Below are 16,103 nucleotides of genomic sequence, written 5' to 3' on the forward strand. Positions count from 1 at the left end.
CATGAATGAACACTATGCATACCTGAGAAAGGAAACCTTGAAGGTTCTTGGAGTTCTTGGAGGGATTTATTGAGATTTACCTTGATTCTTGAGAGTTAGGATTTCTTGGCTTGAGAGAGAGTAACTTAATTTGTAAAAAATTTTGATGAGTAATGATATGACCATGTAATTTTAGGGCTAAGTACGTGCTTAAGCTGATTAGGTCCATGGAAAAAGACTTAAAGGCCCTTGACATTAAAAAATTAAAACTGATTAAAAATCTCAATTTTGGCACCCGGCGCGATGCGGCGCTATCGCATCGTGTCACTGAAAAGTGACAATTGAGAAATTGGGAGATGGCGCGACGCGGTGAAATCGCGTTGCAATATTGGATGGAACTTGAAAGTTTGGCGCAACGCGGAGACATAGCACTGAGACACTGGAAAAAGAACAATTCTAAATTCGAGCCCTAGCGTGACACACCATAATCGTGGAGGCTCACTGGATTTTGACAAATGCCATTTTCGCTTGTGGTGCGGTGCGCCACTGACTAACATGGCGCGGTTTTACGATGGGGACTTGAAATAGTAATAACTTCTTACCCAGTTATCGGATTTAGACGAATTTTATATCGTTGGAAAGCTTATTCAATTTCCCACATGACAAAAAGTGAAAATCTTGAAAATACCACATGTATAAAAATGAATTAGTCTTTAAAATAAGTCTTTGATATTTTTTAGACGAATTTAAGCTAGGTGGAAATATGAGGTACTACACCAATATTGTCATTTTAATCTTTTGAGTTATCTTCATCACTCCAACTACTGGATGCCTTATTTTTGTAATTTCATTTAGAAGGTCTCTTCTTTCCTTCTGAATAGTCATTTTCAATCTGGCCATACATTCCACTACTATAATATTTTTTATTATTTCTGTAGTTAGTGATCTTGCCAGTTTCTTGCTCTTCTAAAGTTATCTATCATAATTTTAGTGATGAGAGCAATTTTATCTGTAAAGGTGTAATCACTACATTTGATTTTTGACCATTTTTAGTGCTTATCTTGGTTTCCCTTGATGGAGGGATTAGTAGATCACCATGTTTAAAACTCTCAAGACTTTTGCATCATAGGACTTAATGAATGTTTCCATATTGATTTTCTAGTGAGAGAGATGTTTGTCAATAAAGTAAGGAGGTCTTTAGGAGAAGCTCCTCCTTGAAAAAAGCCTCAATTTGCAGATGGTTGAGCCATGATCTTTTCTTACTTTATGTTAAGCAATTTTATGTGAGTCCTTGCTCTGATAGCAATCAAAGGAGTAAGAGGGAGGTGAAGTTCACTTTTTAAGAGAATTAGTCGACTGACAGATAGTGAATTCTAAAACTAAGTACTGGAAAGTGTAGAGCAATAAATTAAATAACACCGGATATTTTATATTGGTTGAGATCCAATGAGCAGTAAGTGTCTTCACTTCAATGTTTTTCCAAGGTTTCGGTTGGTACAACTTCGAGAATAGAGTTCATACTACTACACTCAATTTTTTCTTCTCACTTTTTTTCTTTTCTTTTCTTTTTTACTCTTTAATACAATGCCTCACCAATAGTATTTTTCTCTCCTCTCTTTTATTGTTTCATCATAAAACACTAAGTAGTACACTACTTATTTACAAGTACAGCAAAGACTTGTAGGAGGCCAAGATTGTTTGTATGTTCTTACTGATTTTCTAGTGGCTTCTTTATATTTGTATAGAAGCTAGCCATTGGAAAACTTGAAAAGATAGCAACACGAGATTTTTTTGATCCTTGGAAAAAGGTAATTGAGAATCCTTTTTCAAAGAATATGGCAGTCACACCTTGACTTTTGGTGGCAGATTTCTTCCTTTATTCTCTTCTGCCTTGAATTCTTACAAATGAGGCTTGGACTTGACTTTGTTGTAGGGAATTTATTACTTTGTTCTTTTCTTTTATTTGATGTCCTGCTCTTCAGTGAGTCATCTTGGAAGTTTCATCTTTCTTGAATATTTCTTCTTGATTGGATTAAACACTTGCTTCTTAGTACTTGTCATTCTTTAATGCCATAGCCATTGCTTTTGTCTTCCATATGGGTTGTCCATTTTGTTGATTTGTTGTTGTCCTACATAAAAATTAAAATCATCATTAAAGCCATAGCTCAACAATAAGACATTTTAACATGATCGAGTGAATTAGATCTACATGATATATGACTTGTGATATTCATATCTTAAGATGAAATAATTTGCATAACATAAAGTCATTTTGAAAAAGTTGTATAAGGAAAAATAATCATCGAGACACGTGGATTATTTGGTGGAAAATCTGATTGATGTTGAGTATGAGCATATCTAGGCATACTTCCCAGATGAGGAGGTTTGTTCATAGGTGAAGACATAACTGGAGCATACCATGGGTGGAGATTGTTCTTTGATGGAGCGGTCAACTTTAAGGTTCAGAAGTTAGAGTTGTTCTAGTCAGAAATAGCAAAACTATACTTCCCGTGCACTAATAATATGACCGAGTGTTAAGCATGCATACTCAGCCTCGTATTAATGCTTGACATGAATGTTTGGGGGCTTCTGTACCATGTTCGAGGAGAATAGGATGTGCCACAGCCCTTTTTTTTTTTTTTTTTTTTTTATAAAAAAAGATAGATTTTAAGGATCGAAAGGGTTTTTATTATTGAAGTGATAAAATGAGATTTGTTTCGAAAGGGACTTTTTATATTCAAAATAGAGTTGCCACTTGGCATAATCCGGTTTGCCAAATCACCTTTGAAAATTCTTTTTAAAACGATTTTGACTCAAAGACTGATCCACGAACAGAGATTTCGGTTAAGGAATTCTGTTGACCGAAGGGAAGGTGTTAGGCACCCCTCAATCCCGTGGTTTGACCATGATCGCTTGGTGGAGCATATCGGCTAATTTGACATTACAAGTGCATAAACCACACAAAAGCACGCAAAAACAATCAAGCAAGCAAACAAAACAAAATAATTCAAAATTTAGTGTCCAGTCCAATTATACAATTCAAAATAGAAAAAAGCGGAAATATAAACCTACTCTATTCTAAACTGATCCTAAACTAATCCTAAACCAGACTCCACCCGACGTTTCGGGCCTTGATCGTACGCCGTCTTTAAGTACAAGATACTTCGAGGCATTCCCCGAATAAATCAATACAAATCCCTCGCGGCATTCCCCGACCAAATGAGTACAATTTTTAATGCAAAAAAAAAAAAAAATCAAACTATTCAACAAAATTTCAAACATTCCACGAAATTTCCAACATTCAACCAAAGCCACAAATTCTAAACTTTGCCTACCCAACCTATATTTACCTAAACCAATCGATGTATCATGATACTACCAAGTTCAATTAACGTCCATTTCAAGTCAAACAACCCATGAATCAAATTAACCAAAATTCATCAATTATATCAAGTTTTCAATTCTCACCCCCATTTTCATTCTTGAATTACCTATTCCAAATCTCAAACAGAATATCGTTTCATCACATAAACAATGGAACCAGCAATGAATCGACACCAAATAATTATTCGTCACCCAACAAGAATCAAACAACACACTGTATTCAATCCAACACACCAAATATAGTAAATAATGAAATAAAAAGAGGACAAGAGTAGAATTGGACCTGATTTTTATTTCAATCCGTCAAAGTATTCGATTAGAGCTCCGACTGAAATGCCTCGAATGACAAAGCCTCAACAACGAGCCAACTCAACTCAAAAATAGCAACCGGAAAGATTTAAACCCACGAAGAAGACGAAGATAGATAACCAACGAAACAAAGATGTCCAAATCTAATACCGATACGAGCAAGACACGGTTTATGAGTTGGTTTTAAGCTGATGAAGTTGTTTTCGTCTCGCCGGAGCTCCGGCGAGTTCAGAAAGAATGGAAAACGGAGAAGACGCTCAGATTTCGGCCGACAGTAACTTTTTCCGGCGATAAATTGCCGGAAAACCCCAAAATCAACCGAATTTGCACTGTTTCTATTCAACACCTCGATTTCTATTTGTTTTTCTCCTCAAACTCACTGGTTTCGTCCCCAATCTCTGTTTCTCTCTATTTTCCTCTTTTTTTTTTTTCGATTTCGATCTCTCCCTCTTCGTTTTTCTCTGCTTCCTCTCTCGTCTCTCTCTCCGTCCCTCACTGTGTGGCTGTGTGTATTAAATATATGGGTGTCTATGTGCTGAATCAAAAGAAAAGAAACATCCCCCTCCTCTGTCTCCCTTTACTGTATGGATATTCAGTGGATTCTATTCTTCCGTTCAGGAATGAATGAAAAACGTGAGTTTGAGGAGGGTGGGGTTAGGTGGGGTAGTGTAGTGGGGTAGATTGTTAGGATAAGGTTCGTTGGAATAAGGGAATGTTAGAGATTTAATTTATTAGGGAGTTTCTTATTTTTGTATTTTTATGGGGTATAATTACATGAACGAAGTTGTACAATAAAGTGAGGTAAAAATAAATAAAATTGAACTTGGCAGGAATAAAATTAGGTGTTTACGGGATGTAAGAAATTCTAAGATCACAACTTATGCAGAATTAGTGAATGATTTGTATGGAAAGTGTAAGGAAATCAATTTAAGACATATCCTACTGATGTTTTTGATATTCTATAATTCAAAACCAGGATAAAATTTACATCAATCTATTATAGATAAGCGAGAGGTAGCAGCTCGGATATTGTGTACACGTTGAAGTGGAAGCTGATGGGAAGCCACAGTAGTTCAACAAAACGTATTTAGAATCTATAGTATACCCCAAAGATGCTAACAACAATCAGTGAAAGACAATTAGATGGTTGATGAAGAAATAATTCCCAACTGAGGAGGTACTTTATAGGAGAACCCCAAACTTAGGATTATTAAGATGCACAGAATCCATTTAAGCCACAAAACTATTAGTGGGGATACGTGCCAAAGTTTATGGGCCTCAAATGAATAGGTTCACTCTATTCAGGAAAATTCTCTGAGACTGTTACTTTTGGATGACAATTGATGATGACCATAGAAAATATGTTCAAAAATGTCAAAAGTGGCAGATATATAGAGATTTGATTAGTATGCTCCACATGAGCTTAATGCTATAAGTTCACGTTGGCCCTTCGTAGTCTGGGGCACGAATATTAATTTACCCATAGATTTATCAAACTCAAATAGACACATACTCATTTTCGTCGCTATCGATTATTTTGCCAAATTGATATAATTTTTCATGTATAAAGCTGTGACCAGGAAGGTAGTAGTGGATTTCATGAAAAACAACTCCATCATCATAGACAACGAAGCAAACTTTAATAGCCTCTTCAGATTCGTGAACATTCTAGATTACTCATCGGAACTCAACCGAATATTATCGATAAATAAATAGAGCCTTAAAAGTTGCCAACAAAAACATCAAGAAGATATTAAGGAAAATGGTTGATGATAGAAGAGCTTGTCATGAGATATTGCCTTATGCCCTATTGGGATATTGTATGACAATCAAGAACTTGACTGAGGAAACTCTCTATGTGCTAGTTTATAGAATTGATGTGGTAATACCCTCTGAAGTCGAGAACCTTACTTAAGGATCATCCAAGAAGCCAGACTAAGAAATAAAGAATGGGTTTGTTCTCATAGTGAACAACTCATGCTGACTGACAAAATGTGGATGAATGTCGTGTTCAATGGTTAGTTATACCAAAAACAAATGATATCGAGATTCAACAAGAGAGTGAGAACGCATATGTTTGAGATTGGATGATTGGTCCTCAAGCATATCTTTCCTAATCAAGAAGAATACAAAGGCGAATATGCTCTGAATTGGCAAGGACCATGTGTGGTGTGAAAAGTATTATCCACTGAGGAGCTTCAATTTTATTTGAGAGGACAACCAAGAGTTTCCCACGCCGATCAACTCTGATGTAGTGAAGAGATACTACATCTAAGGATGGTTTTTCCTTAAAATCTCTCCTTATAATTGTACTTTTGAATGTAATTTCTTTATGTGCTATGATAGGTTGAAATCCTCTTTCATTTTGAATGAACTTCATTTCACTTGAATTACCATGAAATGGATACGTAGAAGGCCTATGTTGGCTTTAGTCAACCCCTAATGTTTTCCTATATTTTCTCCTTTATAGCCTAAACTACATTTAACCTAATTTCTACTTTAACAAGATACGTAGGTGATTCAACACCTGTCATAACAACCCAAAATATAGAAACTAGGGGAAATTTTTACAAGGAACCCCAAAGATTTTGACGAAGAAGTGAAACCTTTAAAAAAGAGTTTAAAGGGTAGTGCAATCAACATGAATCTTTCGAAAGAAAATATCAAAACTTCCACAGAGTCAATCACTCAATGATAATTTTGAAAGTATTTAACTGGGGCAGAACTTTAGAGAAAGACCTCAAAATTTTCACCAAATCTTTGTTCATGATTCAACTCAAAAATTCCCTAGCGGAGAAGGGCAGAGTCAACTTCAGAAGTCACCACCAGTGAGAGAAGTCAAGACAGACCAATCCCTAATTATAATAGACAAACTCCATAACAACAATGGAGGATTTTAAAAATATTTCCATGGGATGTTAGACGTAGTGCGGCCTCAATATAGAAGTTCAATGAGCTAGCATATGACATAACTAGCAAAGATTCTTCCAAAAAAGTTTCTTTTAACAATAAAATTTTTAAAGTAATTTTTAAAATCATTATGTACTTTCTGTTTAAACTTATTCTCTCTTAAATCTACCAACACGAGGAGTCAAAAGTGAAGGTCCAAGGCTAATGAAAATTCAAGAAAAAAAGACCAGAAAGATGGAAAGAAATAGGCAAAAGATTGGGGGAGTTCAACACAGATCAGTTTTGCCAATATAAAAATTTTCTGTGGATGTAGGGATCACTAGAGAAAAGAAATAATGTTTTCTCCAAGATACCTAGCAAATCATAGATCGTAAAAAAAAAAAGACAAGGATACTTAAGATCGGTATTTATGGCTATCCCTCAATGTGTGTTTGGCCGTTTAATTAGATTCAAAGACCTCTTGTTCATTCGTCTACCTCAAAGAGTGGATGACATTTATGGACAAAGTGATTTATGCTGCAAACATTTTTCTTTTAAAATTTCTAAGAATTTGGTTGAAGTAACTCATTAAAGCAACGCTATGGCTACTAATTAGTTTTCTTGAGCACGGGTACAGGCAAAAGAACTAATGCACCAGAAAATAAATCTAGATGAGATTTCTCTTCAAACTATCAAGAGGAATATTGCATTACCAAAAGGGCAATTTTATATCATTGTAGAGAGGTCCATTGCATGTGATTGCCAAGATTGCATGTCAGCATCGAGAGGGGCATTTAATATCATTGTCGAGATAGCCATTGTATATCATTACCGAGATGGTCATTGCATGTTATTCTCGCGAGGTAGACATTTTGTATAGTCATTGAGAAGGAAATTGCATATCATTGTCGAGAGGGCCGCTTTATATCATCTCCAATTGGGCCATTGCATATCATTGTCGATAGGGCCATTGTATATCATCAATAAGAAGGTCATTTCATGATATTTCCAAAAGGACTATTACATATTAGCATCGAGAGGTCCATCATGTTTAATCATATCATCCCTAAAGTCTCCATATTCAATTAATCATGTAGAGATAGAGGAGTTTGTCATTGAAGGATCAATTATTTCACATATATCCGTAAATCATATAAAGGAGAAAGAGTGCAGCATTGAAGGATGCCATCATCTTAATATCCATTAAATCATGCATAAATGAAGGAGTCTAGAGATGAGGATATTTTAGAATTTCATGTATCTTAATAATCGTGCATAGATGAAGGAGTATGTCATCAAGAATATTTCAGCATTTGCTAAATTGTGTATAAATGGAGAAGTCTATCCTTAGAAGGCATGTTTAGAATTAAAAACATTGACATACCAAAACTTTAAAATCATACGGTTTAAGGGATGTCTCTAAGTCTCTACGCAAAGGCTGCAAACGAACCAAACTTCCCAAAAAGTCAATAATCTGAAGGTCAACTATAGGTTGTCATGTTTGAGATAGGATAGGGTGCAATATTATCCAGTGGTTGACAAATGAGGGTCATGCATTAGTCAAAGCAACTTCCTAAATAGATAGTGTGCAAGATTTATAAAAAACTAACAGTCAGAAGGTTCTCTATAGCCAAAATTATATCCATGTTGGAAGATATGCAAGAGTACAAAAAACTGACCGTTTGAAGATTTTCCATATGTTGTACCATATCCAAGGTTAATTATGTGTAGGAATACCCAAAGAATAATAATTTAAGAGACGTCTATAGACTACATTATATCCTTGATCACATGGTGTGCATGATTGTCTAAAAGCTGGAAATTTGAGAAAAATCTATAAGCCATCTCTTATCAAAGGTATGTGTGGGATTATCTTAAATCTATCAACTCAAAGGTACCTATAAAATACTTCATAATCCAACATTGGATGATGTGCAAGATTACATAAAAATTGATGACTCATGCGATGTTTATAAGTTGTATCTGTACGAAAGATGCACCAAATTTACCTAAGGGAATATGCATCAAAATTCATTAGTAGTAGCCAAAAGTGATATTGCATCAAATACATAGAACATTATAGGTATCCAAGAATGTTATCACGATTATAGGGACTATTTTACTCAAAATGTCATTTTGACTAAGAGGGCCACCTCATTTTGACTAAGATTCGATTTCCAAAAGGGACATTATATTACTGAAAACCAAGAGGTTGTTGTTTTGGAAAATATTGTCTTCCAAAAACAAGGATAGAAAAGGATGAACTATTTATCAAACAATAACCCATGCGCAGTTACGATAAAAAGCTATCCATCTCTTAATGTATTATGTTACCCCTAATGATTTTGTTTGAGATATTATTTAGATCATCTTAGAGGATAAAAATCTAAAATCTAAAACTAAAACCACAGATGTGAATGATTCTAAAAAGGATGCAACACAATATAGAACTTTATTCTTGCAGCAATCAAGCTGAAGTACGAAGAGAAATACCAAACCCTTTTAACGCGAGATAAAGGATGACTTCAATCTCCATCAAATCACACCCCTATCAGAAGGAATGTGTGTATTTTGGAATATTTTGGTTTCAGTTTCACTTCTAGGATATTTCTAAACTCACACCGACAATAACTTTCCCTCTTCTTCAAATTTGGATGACATACAACTAGAGTTTTGGGAATCATGCCCATACAACGATATTTAGATGTGTGGTTGTCCCATATTTCATAGTTGAGAAAATTACAAGCCTTTTCCCTAGCTCAATTGCTAGCCTCAAGTCAAACTACAAGAATTTTAATTTCATGAGTGTTGGGATATTTAGGTTAGGCTTCATGTCTAAAATTTTACTACATTCCATACTCCACAACCCTTTTATTCCCCAAATTTTTGTTCTCTCCAAAATCCAAAACAAAAATCGCTTATGAATTTCTTGCAGATGTGTATAAAAACAAAGCAAATTGTAGGTGGCATAAATTCTTATGTAGTTTGAGATATGTAGGAAACTCAATATTGGTGTCTGGTCATGATTCCATGAAATTCGTGTGACAACTGACCACTTTTGAGAGAAAAATCTGTGGTCGAATAAAATTAGAAATGTCAATACTCTATTTGCCCAGGATTTACTTGCATTCATCCTTCCCAAGGAAGGGAGCATTTCTTGACACCTTTTGTTTCCCGCCACAATTTAATTTAAATTCTGGCTTCTTTTATTTTAAATAAGATTAAAATAATTATTTTATTAAAATAAATAATTTTCTCAATTAACTTCTGGGTTGGTTTTGTCATTTTAAATGACATTCCTACAATAAAATAAATGGTTATATTATTTTTTTTTTTAATATAGATGTATTTTTACAAAAAGCCATCCATTAATCGAAGTTTCCCTCTTGGACGGATTTAATTTAGTATAATTTGATTTATATGTATTTTGGCTTAAAATAAAATATTTTCAGAAAATGATTGTTTAGTATTTACTAAAATCAAGAAGCCCAAAGTTAAACCGAACATTAATTCATCTAAATTTCATGTCAATTGTTAAATGTGACCATACTTGAAAGTAATTTGGCTACGAATGCAAGACAATTGACTTTGTTTGAACTCAATTGGTTATTCCCTAAATCAATTCGGTTACCTCTTAAATGAATTTCCTATTTCACAAATAGCCTATTTCCAACTCTATAACCTATTTAAAATCCTAACTCTCTACCCGCGACCTAGCCCCAAACCCTATAAATTCTTAATTCTTTACCCAACACTGATATCGCCCAAAAGTACACTTCTAAGAGTATGGACTATAGAGTGGTTGAAGTCAATATAGTAACCCAACTAAGTTGGGGTCGAATTCATTAAGAATACGTGAAACTATCTCTTAATCTTGTGAAATCACCGAGCAGCATAAGAAAGTAAAAAGGGGAGATTTTATTGTGAACAGTAAGAAGTAAAAAAGCTCAAATGCGTTGGGTTGTAAACAATCTAAAATGAACATTACGCTTGTGTTCCCCGAGCATATAACTCTGTAGGTTTATCATGTCCTCTCCAACTACCTCACTGTTGTGCACGCATAATCTGACAAGTTATGTATCACTAACAGCCTCGCGACACCCTTTGGTGAATTTCATGCATCTCCTCTTTGACTCAAAGGGTCGCATTACTAACCCTCTCCTTGAACTCCAGTTTCAACTATTTCCTCCCAGTCTTAAGTTGATTAGATAAAGATAATTATCTTAAGTAAATGACACTAGTTAGCTTATATAGGAAATTAACTTTAAATTAGTGTTGTGATTTTCTTTTTCCTATCTCTACCTCTCTCTCGAGTTCGTAGTGAATACAAGAAGGATCCTAACATTTTCAACCATTAAGAAATCAATAAGAATGAACAAAACCACTATGCCTGCCCTAACAATTAGTTAGAAGGATTGCACAATTCCCCTACTTTGTTAATCTTCCAGGGTTCCCAAAACCCTAGTTAAGGGAACTAGCCGCTCATCGTCGTGAAAAAATCAATGGAATTCATAATTGAAAGCATCATATCAATCTCACAATAATTTTTGACAAAACCCCAAACTCTCCAGTTGAAAAATAAACCAAAATCCAAGAACACAATTCCAAGATAAAAAACAAGTCTCAAAATAAAAAATATATGTTTGTGAATGATAAGAGTGCATAAATTAACTAAAAACATCAAAAGGATATTTATAGAGTACATGGAAACCTTAGGACACTAATCTAAAACAAAAGAGGAAAACTAGAGTCGGTGACCAACTACGAAGCCATTTATGATCCGTAGGTGGCCCCAGGTAGGTGCCAGACTCACAAAACATCTACAGGGTTTCTAAAATTTCAATCTTATGGACTTTTTTACTAGAACCTACTGGCCGTAGGTGGAAGCTACATGACATGGGTTCCTATTATAGTTGATAGTCTAATTTTCCAACTTCTAAATCTCTATTTCCCCCAGACTCCACTATATGAGAATATACTGGGTTTGTTGTTGTTGTTGTTGTTGTTGTTGTTGTTGTAAATCTCTATTTCCCAACTCTCTAACACTTGTTCTGGAACCTACACAATGTAAGTAGTATCTACGGTTCGTAGGCATCCACATAGGTTGTTCAAAACTTCAATTTTCACTTTTTTCCCTAGTTTAGCTCCCAAAACCTGGTTTTATGCAATACACAACACAAAATAAATCATATATAACAAAACAACCTAAGTAACTACACATTTTCGTAGTTTTAATCATCTAAAGTGCTATGAAACCTTTGTACCCTCAACTTAGAATGTTTTCATGTCCTCAGGCAACAAAACACAATAAAACACACAACGATGCTTAACCAGGAGAAAGCTTAAGATATCCAAGGCAGTCAATCATCAGCTTAAGCCCAAGAACTTTACCCCCTCCAATTTTAAAACTTCAAAACCAACTGTGTGTATCAATGAAGTACAATAATGTGACACAAGTAAATAAAGATATGGAGTTACATTAGTAATAAACAATCATGCATATATACAAGTTACACCACCCGAACAAATAAGTAGCTAACAATACAACCCATGTACACTAACAACAACGAAGCCCCACTCACTCAACAAAATCATGCATGCTAAAGTAGGGACGATCACGAGAGAGGCACACTTACAAAGAAGTTCCACTAATGCGCACAAAATATCATAGAATTTCCCTTATTTTCTTTACCTTAGCTATCAGACAGTCGGGTTAGGATCATTATAGGACTTTACTCATCTTGTAATTTAGTCGTCGGGGCTGGTATGATACATATGGAAATTTAGTGACTAAGCCTCCTGGCACTACACTTACTTTTGGGGTCCACTTATTAACTAACGTTATTTTAGTTTAATGCTTATTTCTCCTTTTTATTCTTTTATTGAACATTTAGTTTGGGTGTGGTTTCTTTTATTTGTTTTTTTATTTTCAATATTTTTTTTCTGTATTTTCTTTTTACCACACCTAGCTCTACTTTCTTTTTCTCTTATTGACCCTTCTTCGTACCCATTTTACATTATACCCCCTATGATAGCCACACTCAACTTTGATAATTTGCCTGAGTTGAGATGCACAATGTCTGAGGAGGACCAGGGCTAAAACATGTTCATTGTAAAAAAATGGGAAGGTGAAAAGTGAAAACAAGAAAAATAGTCTATACAGGCTCAAAATAGGGATGGAGGGATACTTATTCATATTTGGAATATTGTTTAGGATAAAAGTGGACTAATTCAAGAACAACCTATGATCCCTTCCTAACCGACTATTGTAATACCTCGTACTTCTACTTAGCTTAAATTAGTCCCAAAGATGTCAAAGACTTGTTTGAAAGATGAATCCACTTTTATACATGTGGTATTTTTAAGATTTTAACTTTTTATCATGTGGAAAATTGAATAAGATTTCCATCAATACCAAATTCACCCAAATCAGACACTTGGGCAAAGAATTATTAGTGAGACGGTGTATCACCTAAGCTCTTAGCGCGTCGTGGAGCTATCTTTCAAGGCTATATTTCAAAATTGTCCTTTTCCAGTGTTCCAACGCTATACCACCGCATCGCAACACCATGAAATTTCCTATTTGTCACTTTCTAGAGACAACGCAATAACCCCGCATCGCGCCAAGGGTCCAGATCGAGAAGTTTTTACAAATTAAATTATGCATCCAAGGGTTAAAAGGGTCAATTTTTCACCCTTATTTAAACCCAATAACACGTGATTCAACCATATTTCATCCAAAATATAGTGTTTCTCTCAAGTTTCTCTCAAGAAAAGCTAGGATTTTCAATTGGGGATTCAATTCAAGAGTCTCTCCATCAATCTTCGCTAAATCAATAACTAAGGTATGTCATGTGTTGATTCATGGGTCTCTTTCACCCATGAAGCTCAAGAATCCTTTTTCAAAATCCAAGATTTGTATATTTATGAATGTTCATGATTTGATTGAATTGAAAATTGATGTTCATGTTGTTGTTTGTTTTATTTCTATGTTAAAGACTATTAATTACAAGAATTGATTCTAATATGTGATGAATTAGGCAATATTCATGATAAAACCTTCAATTTACAAGTTGATTGATGTATCCATGATTATTAGATGTGTTGATGATTGTATAACCAAAGCATACCCCCATATGTTTGATTAAATGCCTATATGAAAGAAGAGTGCCATACTAGTATGATAATATGAAATCCCCATTCATATACAAGTTCATGTATGTCAAGTGTTTGATGAAATATCTTTGTCAATGGATTATGGATATATGTGTAGCCATTGTTGTGCTTTAGAATTCATGCCATGAATTACTTTTATGCTATCGAGTCCTGGGGATGCTTATACCCAATAATTTTGTAGTGTACCTAGAGCTAGTGTCATGTTTTCACGATACTCTCAATCAAGCCATGATCCCTAGAATTCAGTTAGTCTTGTGACTCAGGAAAACTCAGTGAATTAGTATCAGTCCAGTAATCTCAGAAATCTCAGATAGTTATCAGATCTCAATAGCATTTCGTCAGTCCACGAAATTTAATGAACTCAGTATAGTCCAGTTCAGTTAATAATGTTCAGTCTCTATTCAGATGGGAGTAGGAATTAGCACCGAGTAAACCTAAGGATAGGAACTCACCTGTTATATGAAGGTGTGATTCTTAGAAGCAATCCTTGGGTTCCTGAACTACAAAGACAGCATAGATTGAGCCATCATATCCTGTTATATGAGGGTAGATGAGGTGGCTTAACCTATTATATGAGGGTTCCCACCATTCTTAATAGTGTTACCTATTATATGAGGGTTACTCATAGATTGTCCTTACAAGTGGCGCGGTATTGACACCCTTCCAATTGGGGTTACAGATTAGGCCCCAACACATCTATAATATCTTATTAGTGGCATATTGGTTAGATGAATACTTCCCACAGTCTCAGTATCAGTCTCAATAATAGAACTCAGATAGTTCTACAGAATTCAGTACTATCAGATACAGTCAACTCAGTACAGTGCAAAACTTAGCTAGTTCCATCAGTATCAGGACTGTCAGATACAGTCAATCATGTTATCAAGATCCATACTCAGTAATCATATTATCACAAAATTAGTTGATAGTATATTAATTATACGAAACCCATGTTATTAGTATTTAGTTTCAGGACTATCCGATATAGTCAATCAGAGTAGTTCTTCATAATCAGAACTGTTAGAAATAATCTTTCCTCTATCAGTAATATACTATCAGTGTCTCAGTATTTAGTAGAATCAATCATTAGTATCAGTTAACTCAGACGTCAGTAAATCAGTACTCAGAACCACGTACCAATATCAATATGGTCTCCATTATAATTAAATATTTATGGATGTATTCTCACGTTCATGTTATTCAGTCAGTTAACATTATTCATGTATATGAACCATTGTATTCAGCCTACCTCACATGCATACCAGTATATTTAATTGTACTGACGCATTTACGCTATGGTGTTTTATACCATAGGTTTAGAAGCACGGGCTCTAAAGCATCAGTAACATTCTAGTTCTAGCAATCAAAGTCAGTAGTGAGTCCTCATGCTTTAAGGACGTGATCATTACTCTATTATTTTATTACCTAGTTTATTTCAGTAGTTGGAGTTTGTTGCGGACATGTCCCATCAACTCCTTATTCAGACAGTTTATAGGCTTTCGAACTACAACATGTTTCAGACTACAACATATTTCAGACAGTTTATTTCAGTTTTGGGTATTGTGATACTCTATTACAAACATTGTTTTATATTCAGTATTTGTTCATTTTTGAAACTTATGGCCTTACAGCTTATATTTTGCACATTTATAGTATATTAGTCAGTGCTCAGTTATAGATATCAGTCATAAGTTAGCTGTTGGTCTCTCCGGGGTCATAAGCACGGTGTAGCATTTTGGGTACCAGATTCGAGGTGTTACAAACTTGGTATCAGAGCCCATGATTCAATAGTGTCCTAGGATGTCTGAAAAGCCGCATCTAGTAGAGTCTTGTTCATGGGTGTGTTATGCACCACACTTATGTGCAGGAGGCTATGAAATGTTTTAGAAATAATTTTTCTTCTTTCAGTATTCATGTCGTGCAAGTGAGCATTGGCTCAAGTTGAAATCTCAGTCTAATTTGCTCCTCCCTTTCATTACAAAACATGTCTCCCAAAAGGACTAATAAATGAAGAACCGAGAACCAGTCAGTACTTCTACCTATTTAAGCAGATTCTCTGGACAAACATGTCTTTTATGGAGAATTCTGAATCGACTCTCTTACTATATCTTATTCAGTAGTAGCTGAGAGTAATCAGTAGGCCATTGTCCCACCCAAGCACATGATTCGCGCTCAGTAGATCGAGTTAGAAAAGCGTAGCAAGAAAGAAAGAAAAAAAGAACTAAAGAGAGAAAATAATAGAGCTAGAACAGGTAGCCTCAATTTTAACCAGCCTAAGTCAGAGGGTGGTAACCGCTTTCAGTTTCACCCAAAGTCTTCAGTTCCATTTCTTTCCTTGGCCATTACTCTAGTTCCTAAATTCAGAG

The 16,103-nt window shown here is 35.0% G+C and overlaps 1 long non-coding RNA gene across 1 annotated transcript; it reads right to left on the reverse strand.

Moving 5' to 3' along the window:
• Positions 1 to 1,404: 1,404 nt before the first annotated feature.
• On the reverse strand, positions 1,405 to 5,396 carry LOC124894703. Its single transcript, XR_007051312.1, has 2 exons — positions 3,647 to 5,396; positions 1,405 to 2,108 (listed from the first exon to the last, which is right to left on the reverse strand). It is a non-coding gene; the product is annotated as an uncharacterized LOC124894703 (long non-coding RNA).
• Between the last annotated feature and the right edge of the window lie 10,707 nt (positions 5,397 to 16,103).

The sequence above is a fragment of the Capsicum annuum genome, unplaced genomic scaffold (assembly GCF_002878395.1).
Source record: "Capsicum annuum cultivar UCD-10X-F1 unplaced genomic scaffold, UCD10Xv1.1 ctg76988, whole genome shotgun sequence".
NCBI lineage: Eukaryota > Viridiplantae > Streptophyta > Magnoliopsida > Solanales > Solanaceae > Capsicum > Capsicum annuum.